This window comes from Symphalangus syndactylus, chromosome 11 (assembly GCF_028878055.3).
Source record: "Symphalangus syndactylus isolate Jambi chromosome 11, NHGRI_mSymSyn1-v2.1_pri, whole genome shotgun sequence".
Classification (NCBI taxonomy): domain Eukaryota; kingdom Metazoa; phylum Chordata; class Mammalia; order Primates; family Hylobatidae; genus Symphalangus; species Symphalangus syndactylus.
In genome coordinates, this window is record NC_072433.2 from 2,292,355 (window position 1) to 2,313,493 (window position 21,139).

The following is a 21,139-nucleotide window of genomic DNA, read 5'->3' on the forward strand; positions in this document are numbered from 1 at the left end:
TGTCCAATTGCAGTTTCTCCAGAAAGAGTGTTTCAGAACGGCTCAATCAAAAGTAAGGTTCAACTCTGTTAGTTGAATGCACAGAACAGAAAGAATTTTCACAGAATGCTACTGTGTAGTTTATATTTGAATATATTCCTTTTTCCACTATTACCCTCTTAGCGCTCCGAATGTCCACTTGCATTTTCTACAGAAAGAGTGTTCAGAACTGCGCAATCAAAAGTATGGTTTAACTCTGTTAGCTTAATGAACATATCAGAAATAAGTTTCACACAATGCTTCTGTGTAGTTTTTATTTGAAGATATTATTTTTCCCAATATAGGCCTCTTAGCGCTCAGAATGTCCAATTGCAGTTTCTATAGAAAGAGTGTTTCAGAAAGGCTCAATCAAAAGTAAGGTTCAACTCTGTTAGTTGAATGCACAGAACAGAAAGAAGTTTCATACAATGCTTCTGTGTAGTTTATATTTGAACATATTCTTTTTTCCACTATTACCCACTTAGCGCTACGAATGTCCAGTTGCATTTTCTACAGACAGAGTGTTCAAAACTGCTCAATCAAAGGTATGGTTTAACTCTGTTAGCTGAATGCTCAGATCAGAAAGAAGTTTCACAGAATGCTTCTGTGTAGTTAATATTTGAATATATTCCTTTTTCCACTACTAATATATTAGCGCTCCAAATGTCCAGTTGCATTTTCTACAGAAAGAGTGTTCAGATCTGCTCAATCAAAAGTATGATTTAACTCTGTTAGCTGAATGCACAGATCAGAAAGAAGTTTCACAGAATGATTCTGTGTAGTTTATATTTGGAGACATTCCTTTTTCCACTATTACCCTCTTAGCGCTCCGAATCTCCACTTGCATTTTCTAGAGAAAGAGTGTTTCAGAACGGCTCAATCAAAACTAAGGTTCAACTCTTTTAGTAGAACAAACAGAACAGAAAGAAGTTTCACACAATTCTTCTGTGTAGTTTTTATTTGTAGACATTCTTTTTCCCAATATAGGCCTCTTAGCGCTCAGAATGTCCAATTGCAGTTTCTACAGAAAGAGTGTTTCAGAACGGCTCAATCAAAAGTAAGGTTCAACTCTGTTAGTTGAATGCACAGAACAGAAAGAAGTTTCATACAATGATTCTGTGTAGTTTATATTTGAACATATTCTTTTTTCCACTATTACCCACTTAGCGCTACGAATGTCCAGTTGCATTTTCTACAGACAGAGTGTTTCAAAACTGCTCAATCAAAAGTATGGTTTAACTCTGTTATCTGAATGCTCAGATCAGAAAGAAGTTTCACAGAAGGCTTCTGTTTAGTTTATATATGAATATATTCCTTTTTCCACTACTACGCTCTTAGCGCTCCAAACGTCCAGTTGCATTTTCTACAGAAAGAGTGTTCAGATCTGCTCAATCAAAAGTATGGTTTAACTCTGTTAGCTGAATGCACAGATCAGAAAGAAGTTTCACCGAATGATTCTGTGTAGTTTATATTTGAAGACATTCCTTTTTCCACTATTACCCTCTTAGCTCTCCGAATCTCCACTTGCATTTTCTACAAAAAGAGTGTTTCATAACTGCTAAATCAAAAATATGTTTTATATCTGTTAACTGAATTTACAGATCAGAAATAAGTTTCACAGAATTCATCTGTGTAGTTTTTATTTTAAGATATTATTTTTCCCAATGTAGGACTCTTAGCGCTTAGCATGTCCAATTGCAGTTTCTACAGAAAGAGTGTTTCAGAACGGCTCAATCAAAAGTAAGGTTCAACTCTGTTAGTTGAATGCACAGAACAGAAAGAATTTTCACAGAATGCTACTGTGTAGTTTATATTTGAATATATTCCTTTTTCCACTATTACCCTCTTAGCGCTCCGAAAGTACACTTGCATTTTCTACAGAAAGAGTGTTCAGAACTGCGCAATCAAAAGTATGGTTTAACTCTGTTAGCTTAATGAACATATCAGAAATAAGTTTCACACAATGATTCTGTGTAGTTTTTATTTGAAGATATTATTTTTCCCAATATAGGCCTCTTAGCGCTCAGAATGTCCAATTGCAGTTTCTACAGAAAGAGTGTTTCAGAAAGGCTCAATCAAAAGTAAGGTTCAACTCTGTTAGTTGAATGCACAGAACAGAAAGAAGTTTCATACAATGCTTCTGTGTAGTTTATATTTGAATATGTTCTTTTTTCCACTATTACCCACTTAGCGCTACGAATGTCCAGTTGCATTTTCTACAGACAGAGTGTTTCAAAACTGCTCAATCAAAAGTATGGTTTAACTCTGTTAGCTGAATGCTCAGATCAGAAAGAAGTTTCACAGAATGCTTCTGTGTAGTTTATATTTGAATATATTCCTTTCTCCACTACTACGCTCTTAGCGCTCCAAATGTCCAGTTGCATTTTCTACAGAAAGAGTGTTCAGATCTGCTCAATCAAAAGTATGGTTATCTCTGTTAGCTGAATGCACAGATCAGAAAGAAGTTTCACAGAATGATTCTGTGTAGTTTATATTTGGAGACATGCCTTTTTCCACTATTACCCTCTTATCGCTCCGAATCTCCACTTGCATTTTCTACAGAAAGAGTGTTTCAGAACGGCTCAATCGAAACTAAGGTTCAACTCTTTTAGTTGAACAAACAGAACAGAAAGAAGTTTCACACAATTCTTCTGTGTAGTTTTTATTTGTAGACATTCTTTTTCCCAATATAGGCCTCTTAGCCCTCAGAATGTCCAATTGAAGTTTCTACAGAAAGAGTGTTTCAGAACGGCTCAATCAAAAGTAAGGTTCAACTCTGTTAGTTGAATGCACAGAACAGAAAGAAGTTTCATACAATGCTTCTGTGTAGTTTATATTTGAACATATTCTTTTTTCCACTATTACCCACTTAGCGCTACGAATGTCCAGTTGCATTTTCTACAGACAGAGTGTTTCAAAACTGCTCAATCAAATGTATGGTTTAACTCTGTTAGCTGAATGCTCAGATCAGAAAGAAGTTTCACAGAATGCTTTTGTGTAGTTTATATTTGAATATATTCCTTTTTCCACTACTACGCTCTTAGCGCTCCAAATGTCCAGTTGCATTTTCTACAGAAAGAGTGTTCAGATCTGCTCAATCAAAAGTATGGTTTAACTCTGTTAGCTGAATGCACAGATCAGAAAGAAGTTTCACCGAATGATTCTGTGTAGTTTATATTTGAAGACATTCCTTTTTCCACTATTAACCTCTTAGCGCTCCGAATCTCCTCTTGCATTTTCTACAAAAAGAGTGTTTCATAACTGCTCAATCAAAAATATGTTTTATCTCTGTTAACTGAATTTACAGATCAGAAATAAGTTTCACAGAATGCATCTGTGTAGTTTTTATTTGAAGATATTCTTTTTCCCAATGTAGGCCTCTTAGCGCTTAGCATGTCCAATTGCAGTTTCTCCAGAAAGAGTGTTTCAGAACGGCTCAATCAAAAGTAAGGTTCAACTCTGTTAGTTCAATGCACAGAACAGAAAGAATTTTCACAGAATGCTACTGTGTAGTTTATATTTGAATATATTCCTTTTTCCACTATTACCCTCTTAGCGCTCCGAATGTCCACTTGCATTTTCTACAGAAAGAGTGTTCAGAACTGCGCAATCAAAAGTATGGTTTAACTCTGTTAGCTTAATCAACATATCAGAAATAAGTTTCACACAATTGTTCTGTGTAGTTTTTATTTGAAGATATTATTTTTCCCAATATAGGCCTCTTAGCGCTCAGAATGTCCAATTGCAGTTTCTACAGAAAGAGTGTTTCAGAAAGGCTCAATCAAAAGTAAGGTTCAACTCTGTTAATTGAATGCACAGAACAGAAAGAAGTTTCATACAATGCTTCTGTGTAGTTTATATTTGAACATATTCTTTTTTCCACTATTACCCACTTAGCGCTACGAATTTCCAGTTGCATTTTCTACAGACAGAGTGTTCAAAACTGCTCAATCAAAGGTATTTTTTAACTCTGTTAGCTGAATGCTCAGATCAGAAAGAAGTTTCACAGAATGCTTCTGTGTAGTTAATATTTGAATATATTCCTTTTTCCACTACTAATCTCTTAGCGCTCCAAATGTCCAGTTGCATTTTCTACAGAAAGAGTGTTCAGATCTGCTCAATCAAAAGTATGATTTAACACTGTTAGCTGAATGCACAGATCAGAAAGAAGTTTCAAAGAATGATTCTGTGTAGTTTATATTTGGAGACATTCCTTTTTCCACTATTACCCTCTTAGCGCTCCGAATCTCCACTTGCATTTTCTACAGAAAGAGTGTTTCAGAACGGCTCAATCAAAACTAAGGTTCAACTCTTTTAGTTGAACAAACAGAACAGAAAGAAGTTTCACACAATTCTTCTGTGTAGTTTTTATTTGTAGACATTCTTTTTCCAAATATAGGCCTCTTAGCGCTCAGAATGTCCAATTGCAGTTTCTACAGAAAGAGTGTTTCAGAACGGCTCAATCAAAAGTAAGGTTCAACTCTGTTAGTTGAATGCACAGAACAGAAAGAATTTTCACAGAATGCTACTGTGTAGTTTATATTTGAATATATTCCTTTTTCCACTATTACCCTCTTAGCGCTCCGAGAGTCCACTTGCATTTTCTACAGAAAGAGTGTTCAGAACTGCGCAATCAAAAGTATTGTTTAACTCTGTTAGCTTAATGAACATATCAGAAATAAGTTTCACACAATGCTTCTGTGTAGTTTTTATTTGAAGATATTATTTTTTCCAATATAGGCCTCCTAGCGCTCAGAATGTCCAATTGCAGTTTCTACAGAAAGAGTGTTTCAGAAAGGCTCAATCAAAAGGAAGGTTCAACTCTGTTAGTTGAATGCACAGAACAGAAAGAAGTTTCATACAATGCTTCTGTGTAGTTTATATTTGAAGACATTCCTTTTTCCACTATTAACCTCTTAGCGCTCCGAATCTCCTCTTGCATTTTCTACAAAAAGAGTGTTTCATAACTGCTCAATCAAAAATATGTTTTATCTCTGTTAACTGAATTTACAGATCAGAAATAAGTTTCACAGAATGCATCTGTGTAGTTTTTATTTGAAGATATTCTTTTTCCCAATGTAGGCCTCTTAGCGCTTAGCATGTCCAATTGCAGTTTCTACAGAAAGAGTGTTTCAGAACGGCTCAATCAAAAGTAAGGTTCAACTCTGTTAGTTGAATGCATGGAACAGAAAGAAGTTTCATACAATGCTTCTGTGTAGTTTATATTTGAACATATTCTTTTTTCCACTATTACCCACTTAGCGCTACGAATGTCCAGTTGCATTTTCTACAGACAGAGTGTTACAAAACTGCTCAATCAAAAGTATGGTTTAACTCTGTTAGCTGAATGCTCAGATCAGAAAGAAGTTTCACAGAATGCTTCTGTGTAGTTTGTATTTGAATATATTCCTTTTTCCACTACTGCTCTCTTAGCGCTCCAAATGTCCAGTTGCATTTTCTACAGAAAGAGTGTTCAGATCTGCTCAATCAAAAGTATGGTTTAACTCTGTTAGCTGAATGCACAGATCAGAAAGAAGTTTCACAGAATGATTCTGTGTAGTTTATATTTGGAGACATTCCTTTTTCCACTATTACCGTCTTAGCGCTCCGAATCTCCACTTGCATTTTCTACAGAAAGAGTGTTTCAGAACGGCTCAATCGAAACTAAGGTTCAACTCTTTTAGTTGAACAAACAGAACAGAAAGAAGTTTCACACAATTCTTCTGTGTAGTTTTTATTTGTAGACATTCTTTTTCCCAATATAGGCCTCTTAGCGCTCAGAATATCAAATTGCAGTTTCTACAGAAAGAGTGTTTCAGAACGGCTCAATCAAAAGTAAGGTTCAACTCTGTTAGTTGAATGCACAGAACAGAAAGAAGTTTCATACAATGCTTCTGTGTAGTTTATATTTGAACATATTCTTTTTTCCACTATTACCCACTTAGCGCTACGAATGTCCAGTTGCATTTTCTACAGACAGAGTGTTTCAAAACTGCTCAATCAAAGGTATGGTTTAACTCTGTTAGCTGAATGCTCAGATCAGAAAGAAGTTTCACAGAATTCTTCTGTGTAGTTTATATTTGAATATATTCCTTTTTCCACTACTACGATCTTAGCGCTCCAAATGTCCAGTTGCATTTTCTACAGAAAGAGTGTTCAGATCTGCTCAATCAAAAGTATGGTTTAACTCTGTTAGCTGAATGCACAGATCAGAAAGAAGTTTCACCGAATGATTCCGTGTAGTTTATATTTGAAGACATTCCTTTTTCCACTATTACCCTCTTAGCTCTCCGAATCTCCACTTGCATTTTCTACAAAAAGAGTGTTTCATAACTGCTCAATCAAAAATATGTTTTATATCTCTTAACTGAATTTACAGATCAGAAATAAGTTTCACAGAATGCATCTGTGTAGTTTTTATTTGAAGATATTCTTTTTCCCAATGTAGGACTCTTAGCGCTTAGCATGTCCAATTGCAGTTTCTACAGAAAGAGTGTTTCAGAACGGCTCAATCAAAAGTAAGGTTCAACTCTGTTAGTTGAATGCACAGAACAGAAAGAATTTTCACAGAATGCCACTGTGTAGTTTATATTTGAATATATTCCTTTTTCCACTATTACCCTCTTAGCGCTCCGAAAGTCCACTTGCATTTTGTACAGAAAGAGTGTTCAGAACTGCGCAATCAAAAGTATGGTTTAACTCTGTTAGCTTAATGAACATATCAGAAATAAGTTTCACACAATGCTTCTGTGTAGTTTTTATTTGAAGATATTATTTTTCCCAATATAGGCCTCTTAGCGCTCAGAATGTCCAATTGCAGTTTCTACAGAAAGAGTGTTTCAGAAAGGCTCAATCAAAAGTAAGGTTCAACTCTGTTAGTTGAATGCACAGAACAGAAAGAAGTTTCATACAATGCTTCTGTGTAGTTTATATTTGAACATATTCTTTTTTCCACTATTACCCACTTAGCGCTACGAATGTCCAGTTGCATTTTCTACAGACAGAGTGTTTCAAAACTGCTCAATCAAAAGTATGGTTTAACTCTGTTAGCTGAATGCTCAGATCAGAAAGAAGTTTCACAGAATGCTTCTGTGTAGTTTATATTTGAATATATTCCTTTTTCCACTACTACCCTCTTAGCGCTCCAAATGTCCAGTTGCATTTTCTACAGAAAGAGTGTTCAGATCTGCTCAATCAAAAGTATGGTTTAACTCTGTTAGCTGAATGCACAGATCAGAAATAAGTTTCACAGAATGATTCTGTGTAGTTTATATTTGGAGACATTCCTTTTTCCACTATTACCCTCTTAGCGCTCCGAATCTCCACTTGCATTTTCTACAGAAAGAGTGTTTCAGAACGGCTCAATCAAAACTAAGGTTCAACTCTTTTAGTTGAACAAACAGAACAGAAAGAAGTTTCACACAATTCTCCTGTGTAGTTTTTATTTGTAGACATCCTTTTTCCCAATATAGGCCTCTTAGCGCTCAGAATGTCCAATTGCAGTTTCTACAGAAAGAGTGTTTCAGAACGGCTCAATCAAAAGTAAGGTTCAACTCTGTTAGTTGAATGCACAGAACAGAAAGAAGTTTCATACAATGATTCTGTGTAGTTTATATTTGAACATATTCTTTTTTCCACTATTACCCACTTAGCGCTACGAATGTCCAGTTGCATTTTCTACAGACAGAGTGTTTCAAAACTGCTCAATCAAAAGTATGGTTTAACTCTGTTATCTGAATGCTCAGATCAGAAAGAATTTTCACAGAAGGCTTCTGTGTAGTTTATATTTGAATATATTCCTTTTTCCACTACTACGCTCTTAGCGCTCCAAATGTCCAGTTGCATTTTCTACAGAAAGTGTTCAGATCTGCTCAATCAAAATTATGGTTTAACTCTGTTAGCTGAATGCACAGATCAGAAAGAAGTTTCACCGAATGATTCTGTGTAGTTTATATTTGAAGACATTCCTTTTTCCACTATTACCCCCTTAGCTCTCCGAATCTCCACTTGCATTTTCTACAAAAAGAGTGTTTCATAACTGCTCAATCAAAAATATGTTTTATATCTGTTAACTGAATTTACAGATCAGAAATAAGTTTCACAGAATGCATCTGTGTAGTTTTTATTTGAAGATATTCTTTTTCCCAATGTAGGACTCTTAGCGCTTAGCATGTCCAATTGCAGTTTCTACAGAAAGAGTGTTTCAGAACGGCTCAATCAAAAGTAAGGTTCAACTCTGTTAGTTGAATGCACAGAACAGAAAGAATTTTCACAGAATGCTACTGTGTAGTTTATATTTGAATATATTCCTTTTTCCACTATTACCCTCTTAGCGCTCCGAATGTCCACTTGCATTTTCTACAGAAAGAGTGTTCAGAACTGCGCAATCAAAAGTATGGTTTAACTCTGTTAGCTTAATGAACATATCAGAAATAAGTTTCACACAATGCTTCTGAGTAGTTTTTATTTGAAGATATTATTTTTCCCAATATAGGCCTCTTAGCGCTCAGAATGTCCAATTGCAGTTTCTACAGAAAGAGTGTTTCAGAAAGGCTCAATCAAAAGTAAGGTTCAACTCTGTTAGTTGAATGCACAGAACAGAAAGAAGTTTCATACAATGCTTCTGTGTAGTTTATATTTGAACATATTCTTTTTTCCACTATTACCCACTTAGCGCTACGAATGTCCAGTTGCATTTTCTAAAGACAGAGTGTTCAAAACTGCTCAATCAAAGGTATGGTTTAACTCTGTTAGCTGAATGCTCAGATCAGAAAGAAGTTTCACAGAATGCTTCTGTGTAGTTTATATTTGAATATATTCCTTTTTCCACTACTACTCTCTTAGCGCTACAAATGTCCAGTTGCATTTTCTACAGAAAGAGTGTTCAGATCTGCTCAATCAAAAGTATGATTTAACTCTGTTAGCTGAATGCACAGATCAGAAAGAAGTTTCACAGAATGATTCTGTGTAGTTTATATTTGGAGACATTCCTCTTTCCACTATTACCCTCTTAGCGCTCCGAATCTCCACTTGCATTTTCTAAAGAAAGAGTGTTTCAGAACGGCTCAATCAAACTAAGGTTCAACTCTTTTAGTTGAACAAACAGAACAGAAAGAAGTTTCACACAATTCTTCTGTGTAGTTTTTATTTGTAGACATTCTTTTTCCCAATATAGGCCTCTTAGCGCTCAGAATGTCCAATTGCAGTTTCTACAGAAAGAGTGTTTCAGAACGGTTCAATCAAAAGTAAGGTTCAACTCTGTTAGTTGAATGCACAGAACAGAAAGAAGTTTCATACAATGATTCTGTGTAGTTTATATTTGAACATATTCTTTTTTCCACTATTACCCACTTAGCGCTACGAATGTCCAGTTGCATTTTCTACAGACAGAGTGTTTCAAAACTGCTCAATCAAAAGTATGGTTTAACTCTGTTAGCTGAATGCTCAGATCAGAAAGAATTTTCACAGAAGGCTTCTGTGTAGTTTATATTTGAATATATTCCTTTTTCCACTACTACGCTCTTAGCGCTCCAAATGTCCAGTTGCATTTTCTACAGAAAGTGTGTTCAGATCTGCTCAATCAAAATTATGGTTTAACTCTGTTAGCTGAATGCACAGATCAGAAAGAAGTTTCACCGAATGATTCTGTGTAGTTTATATTTGAAGACATTCCTTTTTCCACTATTACCCTCTTAGCTCTCCGAATCTCCACTTGCATTTTCTACAAAAAGAGTGTTTCATAACTGCTCAATCAAAAATATGTTTTATATCTCTTAACTGAATTTACAGATCAGAAATAAGTTTCACAGAATGCATCTGTGTAGTTTTTATTTGAAGATATTCTTTTTCCCAATGTAGGACTCTTAGCGCTTAGCATGTCCAATTGCAGTTTCTACAGAAAGAGTGTTTCAGAACGGCTCAATCAAAAGTAAGGTTCAACTCTGTTAGTTGAATGCACAGAACAGAAAGAATTTTCACAGAATGCCACTGTGTAGTTTATATTTGAATATATTCCTTTTTCCACTATTACCCTCTTAGCGCTCCGAAAGTCCACTTGCATTTTGTACAGAAAGAGTGTTCAGAACTGCGCAATCAAAAGTATGGTTTAACTCTGTTAGCTTAATGAACATATCAGAAATAAGTTTCACACAATGCTTCTGTGTAGTTTTTATTTGAAGATATTATTTTTCCCAATATAGGCCTCTTAGCGCTCAGAATGTCCAATTGCAGTTTCTACAGAAAGAGTGTTTCAGAAAGGCTCAATCAAAAGTAAGGTTCAACTCTGTTAGTTGAATGCACAGAACAGAAAGAAGTTTCATACAATGCTTCTGTGTAGTTTATATTTGAACATATTCTTTTTTCCACTATTACCCACTTAGCGCTACGAATGTCCAGTTGCATTTTCTACAGACAGAGTGTTTCAAAACTGCTCAATCAAAAGTATGGTTTAACTCTGTTAGCTGAATGCTCAGATCAGAAAGAAGTTTCACAGAATGCTTCTGTGTAGTTTATATTTGAATATATTCCTTTTTCCACTACTACCCTCTTAGCGCTCCAAATGTCCAGTTGCATTTTTTACAGAAAGAGTGTTCAGATCTGCTCAATCAAAAGTATGGTTTAACTCTGTTAGCTGAATGCACAGATCAGAAATAAGTTTCACAGAATGATTCTGTGTAGTTTATATTTGGAGACATTCCTTTTTCCACTATTACCCTCTTAGCGCTCCGAATCTCCACTTGCATTTTCTACAGAAAGAGTGTTTCAGAACGGCTCAATCAAAACTAAGGTTCAACTCTTTTAGTTGAACAAACAGAACAGAAAGAAGTTTCACACAATTCTTCTGTGTAGTTTTTATTTGTAGACATCCTTTTTCCCAATATAGGCCTCTTAGCGCTCAGAATGTCCAATTGCAGTTTCTACAGAAAGAGTGTTTCAGAACGGCTCAATCAAAAGTAAGGTTCAACTCTGTTAGTTGAATGCACAGAACAGAAAGAAGTTTCATACAATGATTCTGTGTAGTTTATATTTGAACATATTCTTTTTTCCACTATTACCCACTTAGCGCTACGAATGTCCAGTTGCATTTTCTACAGACAGAGTGTTTCAAAACTGCTCAATCAAAAGTATGGTTTAACTCTGTTATCTGAATGCTCAGATCAGAAAGAATTTTCACAGAAGGCTTCTGTGTAGTTTATATTTGAATATATTCCTTTTTCCACTACTACGCTCTTAGCGCTCCTAATGTCCAGTTGCATTTTCTACAGAAAGTGTTCAGATCTGCTCAATCAAAATTATGGTTTAACTCTGTTAGCTGAATGCACAGATCAGAAAGAAGTTTCACCGAATGATTCTGTGTAGTTTATATTTGAAGACATTCCTTTTTCCACTATTACCCTCTTAGCTCTCCGAATCTCCACTTGCATTTTCTACAAAAAGTGTGTTTCATAACTGCTCAATCAAAAATATGTTTTATATCTGTTAACTGAATTTACAGATCAGAAATAAGTTTCACAGAATGCATCTGTGTAGTTTTTATTTGAAGATATTCTTTTTCCCAATGTAGGCCTCTTAGCGCTTAGCATGTCCAATTGCAGTTTCTACAGAAAGAGTGTTTCAGAACGGCTCAATCAAAAGTAAGGTTCAACTCTGTTAGTTGAATGCACAGAACAGAAAGAATTTTCACAGAATGCTACTGTGTAGTTTATATTTGAATATATTCCTTTTTCCACTATTACCCTCTTAGCGCTCCGAAAGTCCACTTGCATTTTGTACAGAAAGAGTGTTCAGAACTGCGCAATCAAAAGTATGGTTTAACTCTGTTAGCTTATTGAACATATCAGAAATAAGTTTCACACAATGCTTCTGTGTAGTTTTTATTTGAAGATATTATTTTTCCGAATATAGGCCTCTTAGCGCTCAGAATGTCCAATTGCAGTTTCTACAGAAAGAGTGTTTCAGAAAGGCTCAATCAAAAGTAAGGTTCAACTCTGTTAGTTGAATGCACAGAACAGAAAGAAGTTTCATACAATGCTTCTGTGTAGTTTATATTTGAACATATTCTTTTTTCCACTATTACCCACTTAGCGCTACGAATGTCCAGTTGCATTTTCTACAGACAGACTGTTTCAAAACTGCTCAATCAAAAGTATGGTTTAACTCTGTTAGCTGAATGCTCAGATCAGAAAGAAGTTTCACAGAATGCTTCTGTGTAGTTTATATTTGAATATATTCCTTTTTCCACTACTACCCTCTTAGCGCTCCAAATGTCCAGTTGCATTTTCTACAGAAAGAGTGTTCAGATCTGCTCAATCAAAAGTATGGTTTAACTCTGTTAGCTGAATGCACAGATCAGAAAGAAGTTTCACAGAATGATTCTGTGTAGTTTATATTTGGAGACATTCCTTTTTCCACTATTACCCTCTTAGCGCTCCGAATCTCCACTTGCATTTTCTACAGAAAGAGTGTTTCAGAACGGCTCAATCAAAACTAAGGTTCAACTCTTTTAGTTGAACAAACAGAACAGAAAGAAGTTTCACACAATTCTTCTGTGTAGTTTTTATTTGTAGACATTCTTTTTCCCAATATAGGCCTCTTAGCGCTCAGAATGTCCAATTGCAGTTTCTACAGAAAGAGTGTTTCAGAACGGCTCAATCAAAAGTAAGGTTCAACTCTGTTAGTTGAATGCACAGAACAGAAAGAAGTTTCATACAATGCTTCTGTGTAGTTTATATTTGAACATATTCTTTTTTCCACTATTACCCACTTAGTGCTACGAATGTCCAGTTGCATTTTCTACAGACAGAGTGTTTCAAAACTGCTCAATCAAAAGTATGGTTTAACTCTGTTAGCTGAATGCTCAGATCAGAAAGAAGTTTCACAGAATGCTTCTGTGTAGTTTATATTTGAATATATTCCTTTTTCCACTACTACGCTCTTAGCGCTCCAAATGTCCAGTTGCATTTTCTACAGAAAGAGTGTTCAGATCTGCTCAATCAAAAGTATGGTTTAACTCTGTTAGCTGCATGCACAGATCAGAAAGAAGTTTCACCGAATGATTCTGTGTAGTTTATATTTGAAGACATTCCTTTTTCCACTATTACCCTCTTAGCGCTCCGAATCTCCACTTGCATTTTCTACAAAAAGAGTGTTTCATAACTGCTCAATCAAAAATATGTTTATCTCTGTTAACTGAATTTACAGATCAGAAATAAGTTTCACAGAATGCATCTGTGTAGTTTTTATTTGAAGATATTCTTTTTCCCAATATAGGCCTCTTAGCGCTTAGCATGTCCAATTGCAGTTTCTACAGAAAGAGTGTTTCAGAACGGCTCAATCAAAAGTAAGTTTCAACTCTGTTAGTTGAATGCACAGAACAGAAAGAATTTTCACAGAATGCTACTGTGTAGTTTATATTTGAATATATTCCTTTTTCCACTATTACCCTCTTAGCGCTCCGAATGTCCATTTGCATTTTCTACAGAAAGAGTGTTCAGAACTGCGCAATCAAAAGTATGGTTTAACTCTGTTAGCTTAATGAACATATCAGTAATAAGTTTCACACAATGCTTCTGTGTAGTTTTTATTTGAAGATATTATTTTTCCCAATATAGGACTCTTAGCGCTCAGAATGTCCAATTGCAGTTTCTACAGAAAGAGTGTTTCAGAAAGGCTCAATCAAAAGTAAGGTTCAACTCTGTTAGTTGAATGCACAGAACAGAAAGAAGTTTCATACAGTGTTTCTGTGTAGTTTATATTTGAACATATTCTTTTTTCCACTATTACCCACTTAGCACTACGAATGTCCAGTTGCATTTTCTACAGACAGACTGTTTCAAAACTGCTCAATCAAAAGTATGGTTTAACTCTGTTAGCTGAATGCTCAGATCAGAAAGAAGTTTCACAGAATGCTTCTGTGTAGTTTATATTTGAATATATTCCTTTTTCCACTACTACCCTCTTAGCGCTCCAAATGTCCAGTTGCATTTTCTACAGAAAGAGTGTTCAGATCTGCTCAATCAAAAGTATGGTTTAACACTGTTAGCTGAATGCACAGATCAGAAAGAAGTTTCACAGAATGATTCTGTGTAGTTTATATTTGGAGACATTACTTTTTCCACTATTACCCTCTTAGCGCTCCGAATCTCCACTTGCATTTTCTACAGAAAGAGTGTTTCAGAACGGCTCAATCAAAACTAAGGTTCAACTCTTTTAGTTGAACAAACAGAACAGAAAGAAGTTTCACACAATTCTTCTGTGTAGTTTTTATTTGTAGACATTCTTTTTCCCAATATAGGCCTCTTAGCGCTCAGAATGTCCAATTGCAGTTTCTACAGAAAGAGTGTTTCAGAACGGCTCAATCAAAAGTAAGGTTCAACTCTGTTAGTTGAATGCACAGAACAGAAAGAAGTTTCATACAATGCTTCTGTGTAGTTTATATTTGAACATATTCTTTTTTCCACTATTACCCACTTAGTGCTACGAATGTCCAGTTGCATTTTCTACAGACAGAGTGTTTCAAAACTGCTCAATCAAAAGTATGGTTTAACTCTGTTAGCTGAATGCTCAGATCAGAAAGAAGTTTCACAGAATGCTTCTGTGTAGTTTATATTTGAATATATTCCTTTTTCCACTACTACGCTCTTAGCGCTCCAAATGTCCAGTTGCATTTTCTACAGAAAGAGTGTTCAGATCTGCTCAATCAAAAGTATGGTTTAACTCTGTTAGCTGCATGCACAGATCAGAAAGAAGTTTCACCGAATGATTCTGTGTAGTTTATATTTGAAGACATTCCTTTTTCCACTATTACCCTCTTAGCGCTCCGAATCTCCACTTGCATTTTCTACAAAAAGAGTGTTTCATAACTGCTCAATCAAAAATATGTTTTATCTCTGTTAACTGAATTTACAGATCAGAAATAAGTTTCACAGAATGCATCTGTGTAGTTTTTATTTGAAGATATTCTTTTTCCCAATATAGGCCTCTTAGCGCTTAGCATGTCCAATTGCAGTTTCTACAGAAAGAGTGTTTCCGAACGGCTCAATCAAAAGTAAGGTTCAACTCTGTTAGTTGAATGCACAGAACAGAAAGAATTTTCACAGAATGCTGCTGTGTAGTTTATATTTGAATATATTCCTTTTTCCACTATTACCCTCTTAGCGCTCCGAATGTCCATTTGAATTTTCTACAGAAAGAGTGTTCAGAACTGCGCAATCAAAAGTATGGTTTAACTCTGTTAGCTTAATGAACATATCAGTAATAAGTTTCACACAATGCTTCTGTGTAGTTTTTATTTGAAGATATTATTTTTCCCAATATAGGCCTCTTAGCGCTCAGAATGTCCAATTGCAGTTTCTACAGAAAGAGTGTTTCAGAAAGGCTCAATCAAAAGTAAGGTTCAACTCTGTTAGTTGAATGCACAGAACAGAAAGAAGTTTCATACAATGCTTCTGTGTAGTTTATATTTGAACATATTCTTTTTTCCACTATTACCCACTTAGCGCTACGAATGTCCAGTTGCATTTTCTACAGACAGAGTGTTTCAAAACTGCTCAATCAAAAGTATGGTTTAACTCTGTTAGCTGAATGCTCAGATCAGAAAGAAGTTTCACAGAATGCTTCTGTGTAGTTTATATTTGAATATATTCCTTTTTCCACTACTACCCTCTTAGCGCTCCAAATGTCCAGTTGCATTTTCTACAGAAAGAGTGTTCAGATCTGCTCAATCAAAAGTATGGTTTAACTCTGTTAGCTGAATGCACAGATCAGAAAGAAGTTTCACAGAATGATTCTGTGTAGTTTATATTTGGAGACATTCCTTTTTCCACTATTACCCTCTTAGCGCTCCGAATCTCCACTTGCATTTTCTACAGAAAGAGTGTTTCAGAACGGCTCAATCAAAACTAAGGTTCAACTCTTTTAGTTGAACAAACAGAACAGAAAGAAGTTTCACACAATTCTTCTGTGTAGTTTTTATTTGTAGACATTCTTTTTCCCAATATAGGCCTCTTAGCGCTCAGAATGTCCAATTGCAGTTTCTACAGAAAGAGTGTTTCAGAACGGCTCAATCAAAAGTAAGGTTCAACTCTGTTAGTTGAATGCACAGAACAGAAAGAAGTTTCATACAATGCTTCTGTGTAGTTTATATTTGAACATATTCTTTTTTCCACTATTACCCACTTAGTGCTACGAATGTCCAGTTGCATTTTCTACAGACAGAGTGTTTCAAAACTGCTCAATCAAAAGTATGGTTTAACTCTGTTAGCTGAATGCTCAGATCAGAAAGGAGTTTCACAGAATGCTTCTGTGTAGTTTATATTTGAATATATTCCTTTTTCCACTACTACGCTCTTAGCGCTCCAAATGTCCAGTTGCATTTTCTACAGAAAGAGTGTTCAGATCTGCTCAATCAAAAGTATGGTTTAACTCTGTTAGCTGCATGCACAGATCAGAAAGAAGTTTCACCGAATGATTCTGTGTAGTTTATATTTGAAGACATTCCTTTTTCCACTATTACCCTCTTAGCGCTCCGAATCTCCACTTGCATTTTCTACAAAAAGAGTGTTTCATAACTGCTCAATCAAAAATATGTTTTATCTCTGTTAACTGAATTTACAGATCAGAAATAAGTTTCACAGAATGCATCTGTGTAGTTTTTATTTGAAGATATTCTTTTTCCCAATATAGGCCTCTTAGCGCTTAGCATGTCCAATTGCAGTTTCTACAGAAAGAGTGTTTCAGAACGGCTCAATCAAAAGTAAGGTTCAACTCTGTTAGTTGAATGCACAGAACAGAAAGAATTTTCCCAGAATGCTACTGTGTAGTTTACATTTGAATATATTCCTTTTTCCACTATTGCCCTCTTAGCGCTCCGAATGTCCATTTGCATTTTCTACAGAAAGAGTGTTCAGAACTGTGCAATCAAAAGTATGGTTTAACTCTGTTAGCTTAATGAACATATCAGTAATAAGTTTCACACAATGCTTCTGTGTAGTTTTTATTTGAAGTTATTATTTTTCCCAATATAGGCCTCTTAGCGCTCAGAATGTCCAATTGCAGTTTCTACAGAAAGAGTGTTTCAGAAAGGCTCAATCAAAAGTAAGGTTCAACTCTGTTAGTTGAATGCACAGAACAGAAAGAAGTTTCATACAATGCTTCTGTGTAGTTTATACTTGAACATATTCTTTTTTCCACTATTACCCACTTAGCGCTACGAATGTCCAGTTGCATTTTCTACAGACAGAGTGTTTCAAAACTGCTCAATCAAAAGTATGGTTTAACTCTGTTAGCTGAATGCTCAGATCAGAAAGAAGTTTCACAGAATGCTTCTGTGTAGTTTATATTTGAATATATTCCTTTTTCCACTACTACCCTCTTAGCGCTCCAAATGTCCAGTTGCATTTTCTACAGAAAGAGTGTTCAGATCTGCTCAATCAAAAGTATGGTTTAACTCTGTTAGCTGAATGCACAGATCAGAAAGAAGTTTCACAGAATGATTCTGTGTAGTTTATATTTGGAGACATTCCTTTTTCCACTATTACCCTCTTAGCGCTCCGAATCTCCACTTGCATTTTCTACAGAAAGAGTGTTTCAGAACGGCTCAATCAAAACTAAGGTTCAACTCTTTTAGTTGAACAAACAGAACAGAAAGAAGTTTCACACAATTCTTCTGTGTAGTTTTTATTTGTAGACATTCTTTTTCCCAATATAGGCCTCTTAGCGCTCAGAATGTCCAATTGCAGTTTCTACAGAAAGAGTGTTTCAGAACGGCTCAATCAAAAGTAAGGTTCAACTCTGTTAGTTGAATGCACAGAACAGAAAGAAGTTTCATACAATGCTTCTGTGTAGTTTATATTTGAACATATTCTTTTTTCCACTATTACCCACTTAGTGCTACGAATGTCCAGTTGCATTTTCTACAGACAGAGTGTTTCAAAACTGCTCAATCAAAAGTATGGTTTAACTCTGTTAGCTGAATGCTCAGATCAGAAAGAAGTTTCACAGAATGCTTCTGTGTAGTTTATATTTGAATATATTCCTTTTTCCACTACTACGCTCTTAGCGCTCCAAATGTCCAGTTGCATTTTCTACAGAAAGAGTGTTCAGATCTGCTCAATCAAAAGTATGGTTTAACTCTGTTAGCTGCATGCACAGATCAGAAAGAAGTTTCACGGAATGATTCTGTGTAGTTTATATTTGAAGACATTCCTTTTTCCACTATTACCCTCTTAGCGCTCCGAATCTCCACTTGCATTTTCTACAAAAAGAGTGTTTCATAACTGCTCAATCAAAAATATGTTTATCTCTGTTAACTGAATTTACAGATCAGAAATAAGTTTCACAGAATGCATCTGTGTAGTTTTTATTTGAAGATATTCTTTTTCCCAATATAGGCCTCTTAGCGCTTAGCATGTCCAATTGCAGTTTCTACAGAAAGAGTGTTTCAGAACGGCTCAATCAAAAGTAAGGTTCAACTCTGTTAGTTGAATGCACAGAACAGAAAGAATTTTCACAGAATGCTACTGTGTAGTTTACATTTGAATATATTCCTTTTTCCACTATTACCCTCTTAGCGCTCCGAATGTCCATTTGCATTTTCTACAGAAAGAGTGTTCAGAACTGTGCAATCAAAAGTATGGTTTAACTCTGTTAGCTGCATGCACAGATCAGAAAGAAGTTTCACCGAATGATTCTGTGTAGTTTATATTTGAAGACATTCCTTTTTCCACTATTACCCTCTTAGCGCTCCGAATGTCCATTTGCATTTTCTACAGAAAGAGTGTTCAGAACTGTGCAATCAAAAGTATGGTTTAACTCTGTTAGCTTAATGAACATATCAGTAATAAGTTTCACACAATGCTTCTGTGTAGTTTTTATTTGAAGTTATTATTTTTCCCAATATAGGCCTCTTAGCGCTCAGAATGTCCAATTGCAGTTTCTACAGAAAGAGTGTTTCAGAAAGGCTCAATCAAAAGTAAGGTTCAACTCTGTTAGTTGAATGCACAGAACAGAAAGAAGTTTCATACAATGCTTCTGTGTAGTTTATACTTGAACATATTCTTTTTTCCACTATTACCCACTTAGCGCTACGAATGTCCAGTTGCATTTTCTACAGACAGAGTGTTTCAAAACTGCTCAATCAAAAGTATGGTTTAACTCTGTTAGCTGAATGCTCAGATCAGAAAGAAGTTTCACAGAATGCTTCTGTGTAGTTTATATTTGAATATATTCCTTTTTCCACTACTACCCTCTTAGCGCTCCAAATGTCCAGTTGCATTTTCTACAGAAAGAGTGTTCAGATCTGCTCAATCAAAAGTATGGTTTAACTCTGTTAGCTGAATGCACAGATCAGAAAGAAGTTTCACAGAATGATTCTGTGTAGTTTATATTTGGAGACATTCCTTTTTCCACTATTACCCTCTTAGCGCTCCGAATCTCCACTTGCATTTTCTACAGAAAGAGTGTTTCAGAACGGCTCAATCAAAACTAAGGTTCAACTCTTTTAGTTGAACAAACAGAACAGAAAGAAGTTTCACACAATTCTTCTGTGTAGTTTTTATTTGTAGACATTCTTTTTCCCAATATAGGCCTCTTAGCGCTCAGAATGTCCAATTGCAGTTTCTACAGAAAGAGTGTTTCAGAACGGCTCAATCAAAAGTAAGGTTCAACTCTGTTAGTTGAATGCACAGAACAGAAAGAAGTTTCATACAATGCTTCTGTGTAGTTTATATTTGAACATATTCTTTTTTCCACTATTACCCACTTAGTGCTACGAATGTCCAGTTGCATTTTCTACAGACAGAGTGTTTCAAAACTGCTCAATCAAAAGTATGGTTTAACTCTGTTAGCTGAATGCTCAGATCAGAAAGAAGTTTCACAGAATGCTTCTGTGTAGTTTATATTTGAATATATTCCTTTTTCCACTACTACGCTCTTAGCGCTCCAAATGTCCAGTTGCATTTTCTACAGAAAGAGTGTTCAGATCTGCTCAATCAAAAGTATGGTTTAACTCTGTTAGCTGCATGCACAGATCAGAAAGAAGTTTCACCGAATGATTCTGTGTAGTTTATATTTGAAGACATTCCTTTTTCCACTATTACCCTCTTAGCGCTCCGAATCTCCACTTGCATTTTCTACAAAAAGTGTGTTTCATAACTGCTCAATCAAAAATATGTTTATCTCTGTTAACTGAATTTACAGATCAGAAATAAGTTTCACAGAATGCATCTGTGTAGTTTTTATTTGAAGATATTCTTTTTCCCAATATAGGCCTCTTAGCGCTTAGCATGTCCAATTGCAGTTTCTACAGAAAGAGTGTTTCAGAACGGCTCAATCAAAAGTAAGTTTCAACTCTGTTAGTTGAATGCACAGAACAGAAAGAATTTTCACAGAATGCTACTGTGTAGTTTATATTTGAATATATTCCTTTTTCCACTATTACCCTCTTAGCGCTCCGAATGTCCATTTGCATTTTCTACAGAAAGAGTGTTCAGAACTGCGCAATCAAAAGTATGGTTTAACTCTGTTAGCTTAATGAACCTATCAGTAATAAGTTTCACACAATGCTTCTGTGTAGTTTTTATTTGAAGATATTATTTTTCCCAATATAGGACTCTTAGCGCTCAGAATGTCCAATTGCAGTTTCTACAGAAAGAGTGTTTCAGAAAGGCTCAATCAAAAGTAAGGTTCAACTCTGTTAGTTGAATGCACAGAACAGAAAGAAGTTTCATACAGTGTTTCTGTGTAGTTTATATTTGAACATATTCTTTTTTCCACTATTACCCACTTAGCACTACGAATGTCCAGTTGCATTTTCTACAGACAGACTGTTTCAAAACTGCTCAATCAAAAGTATGGTTTAACTCTGTTAGCTGAATGCTCAGATCAGAAAGAAGTTTCACAGAATGCTTCTGTGTAGTTTATATTTGAATATATTCCTTTTTCCACTACTACCCTCTTAGCGCTCCAAATGTCCAGTTGCATTATCTACAGAAAGAGTGTTCAGATCTGCTCAATCAAAAGTATGGTTTAACACTGTTAGCTGAATGCACAGATCAGAAAGAAGTTTCACAGAATGATTCTGTGTAGTTTATATTTGGAGACATTACTTTTTCCACTATTACCC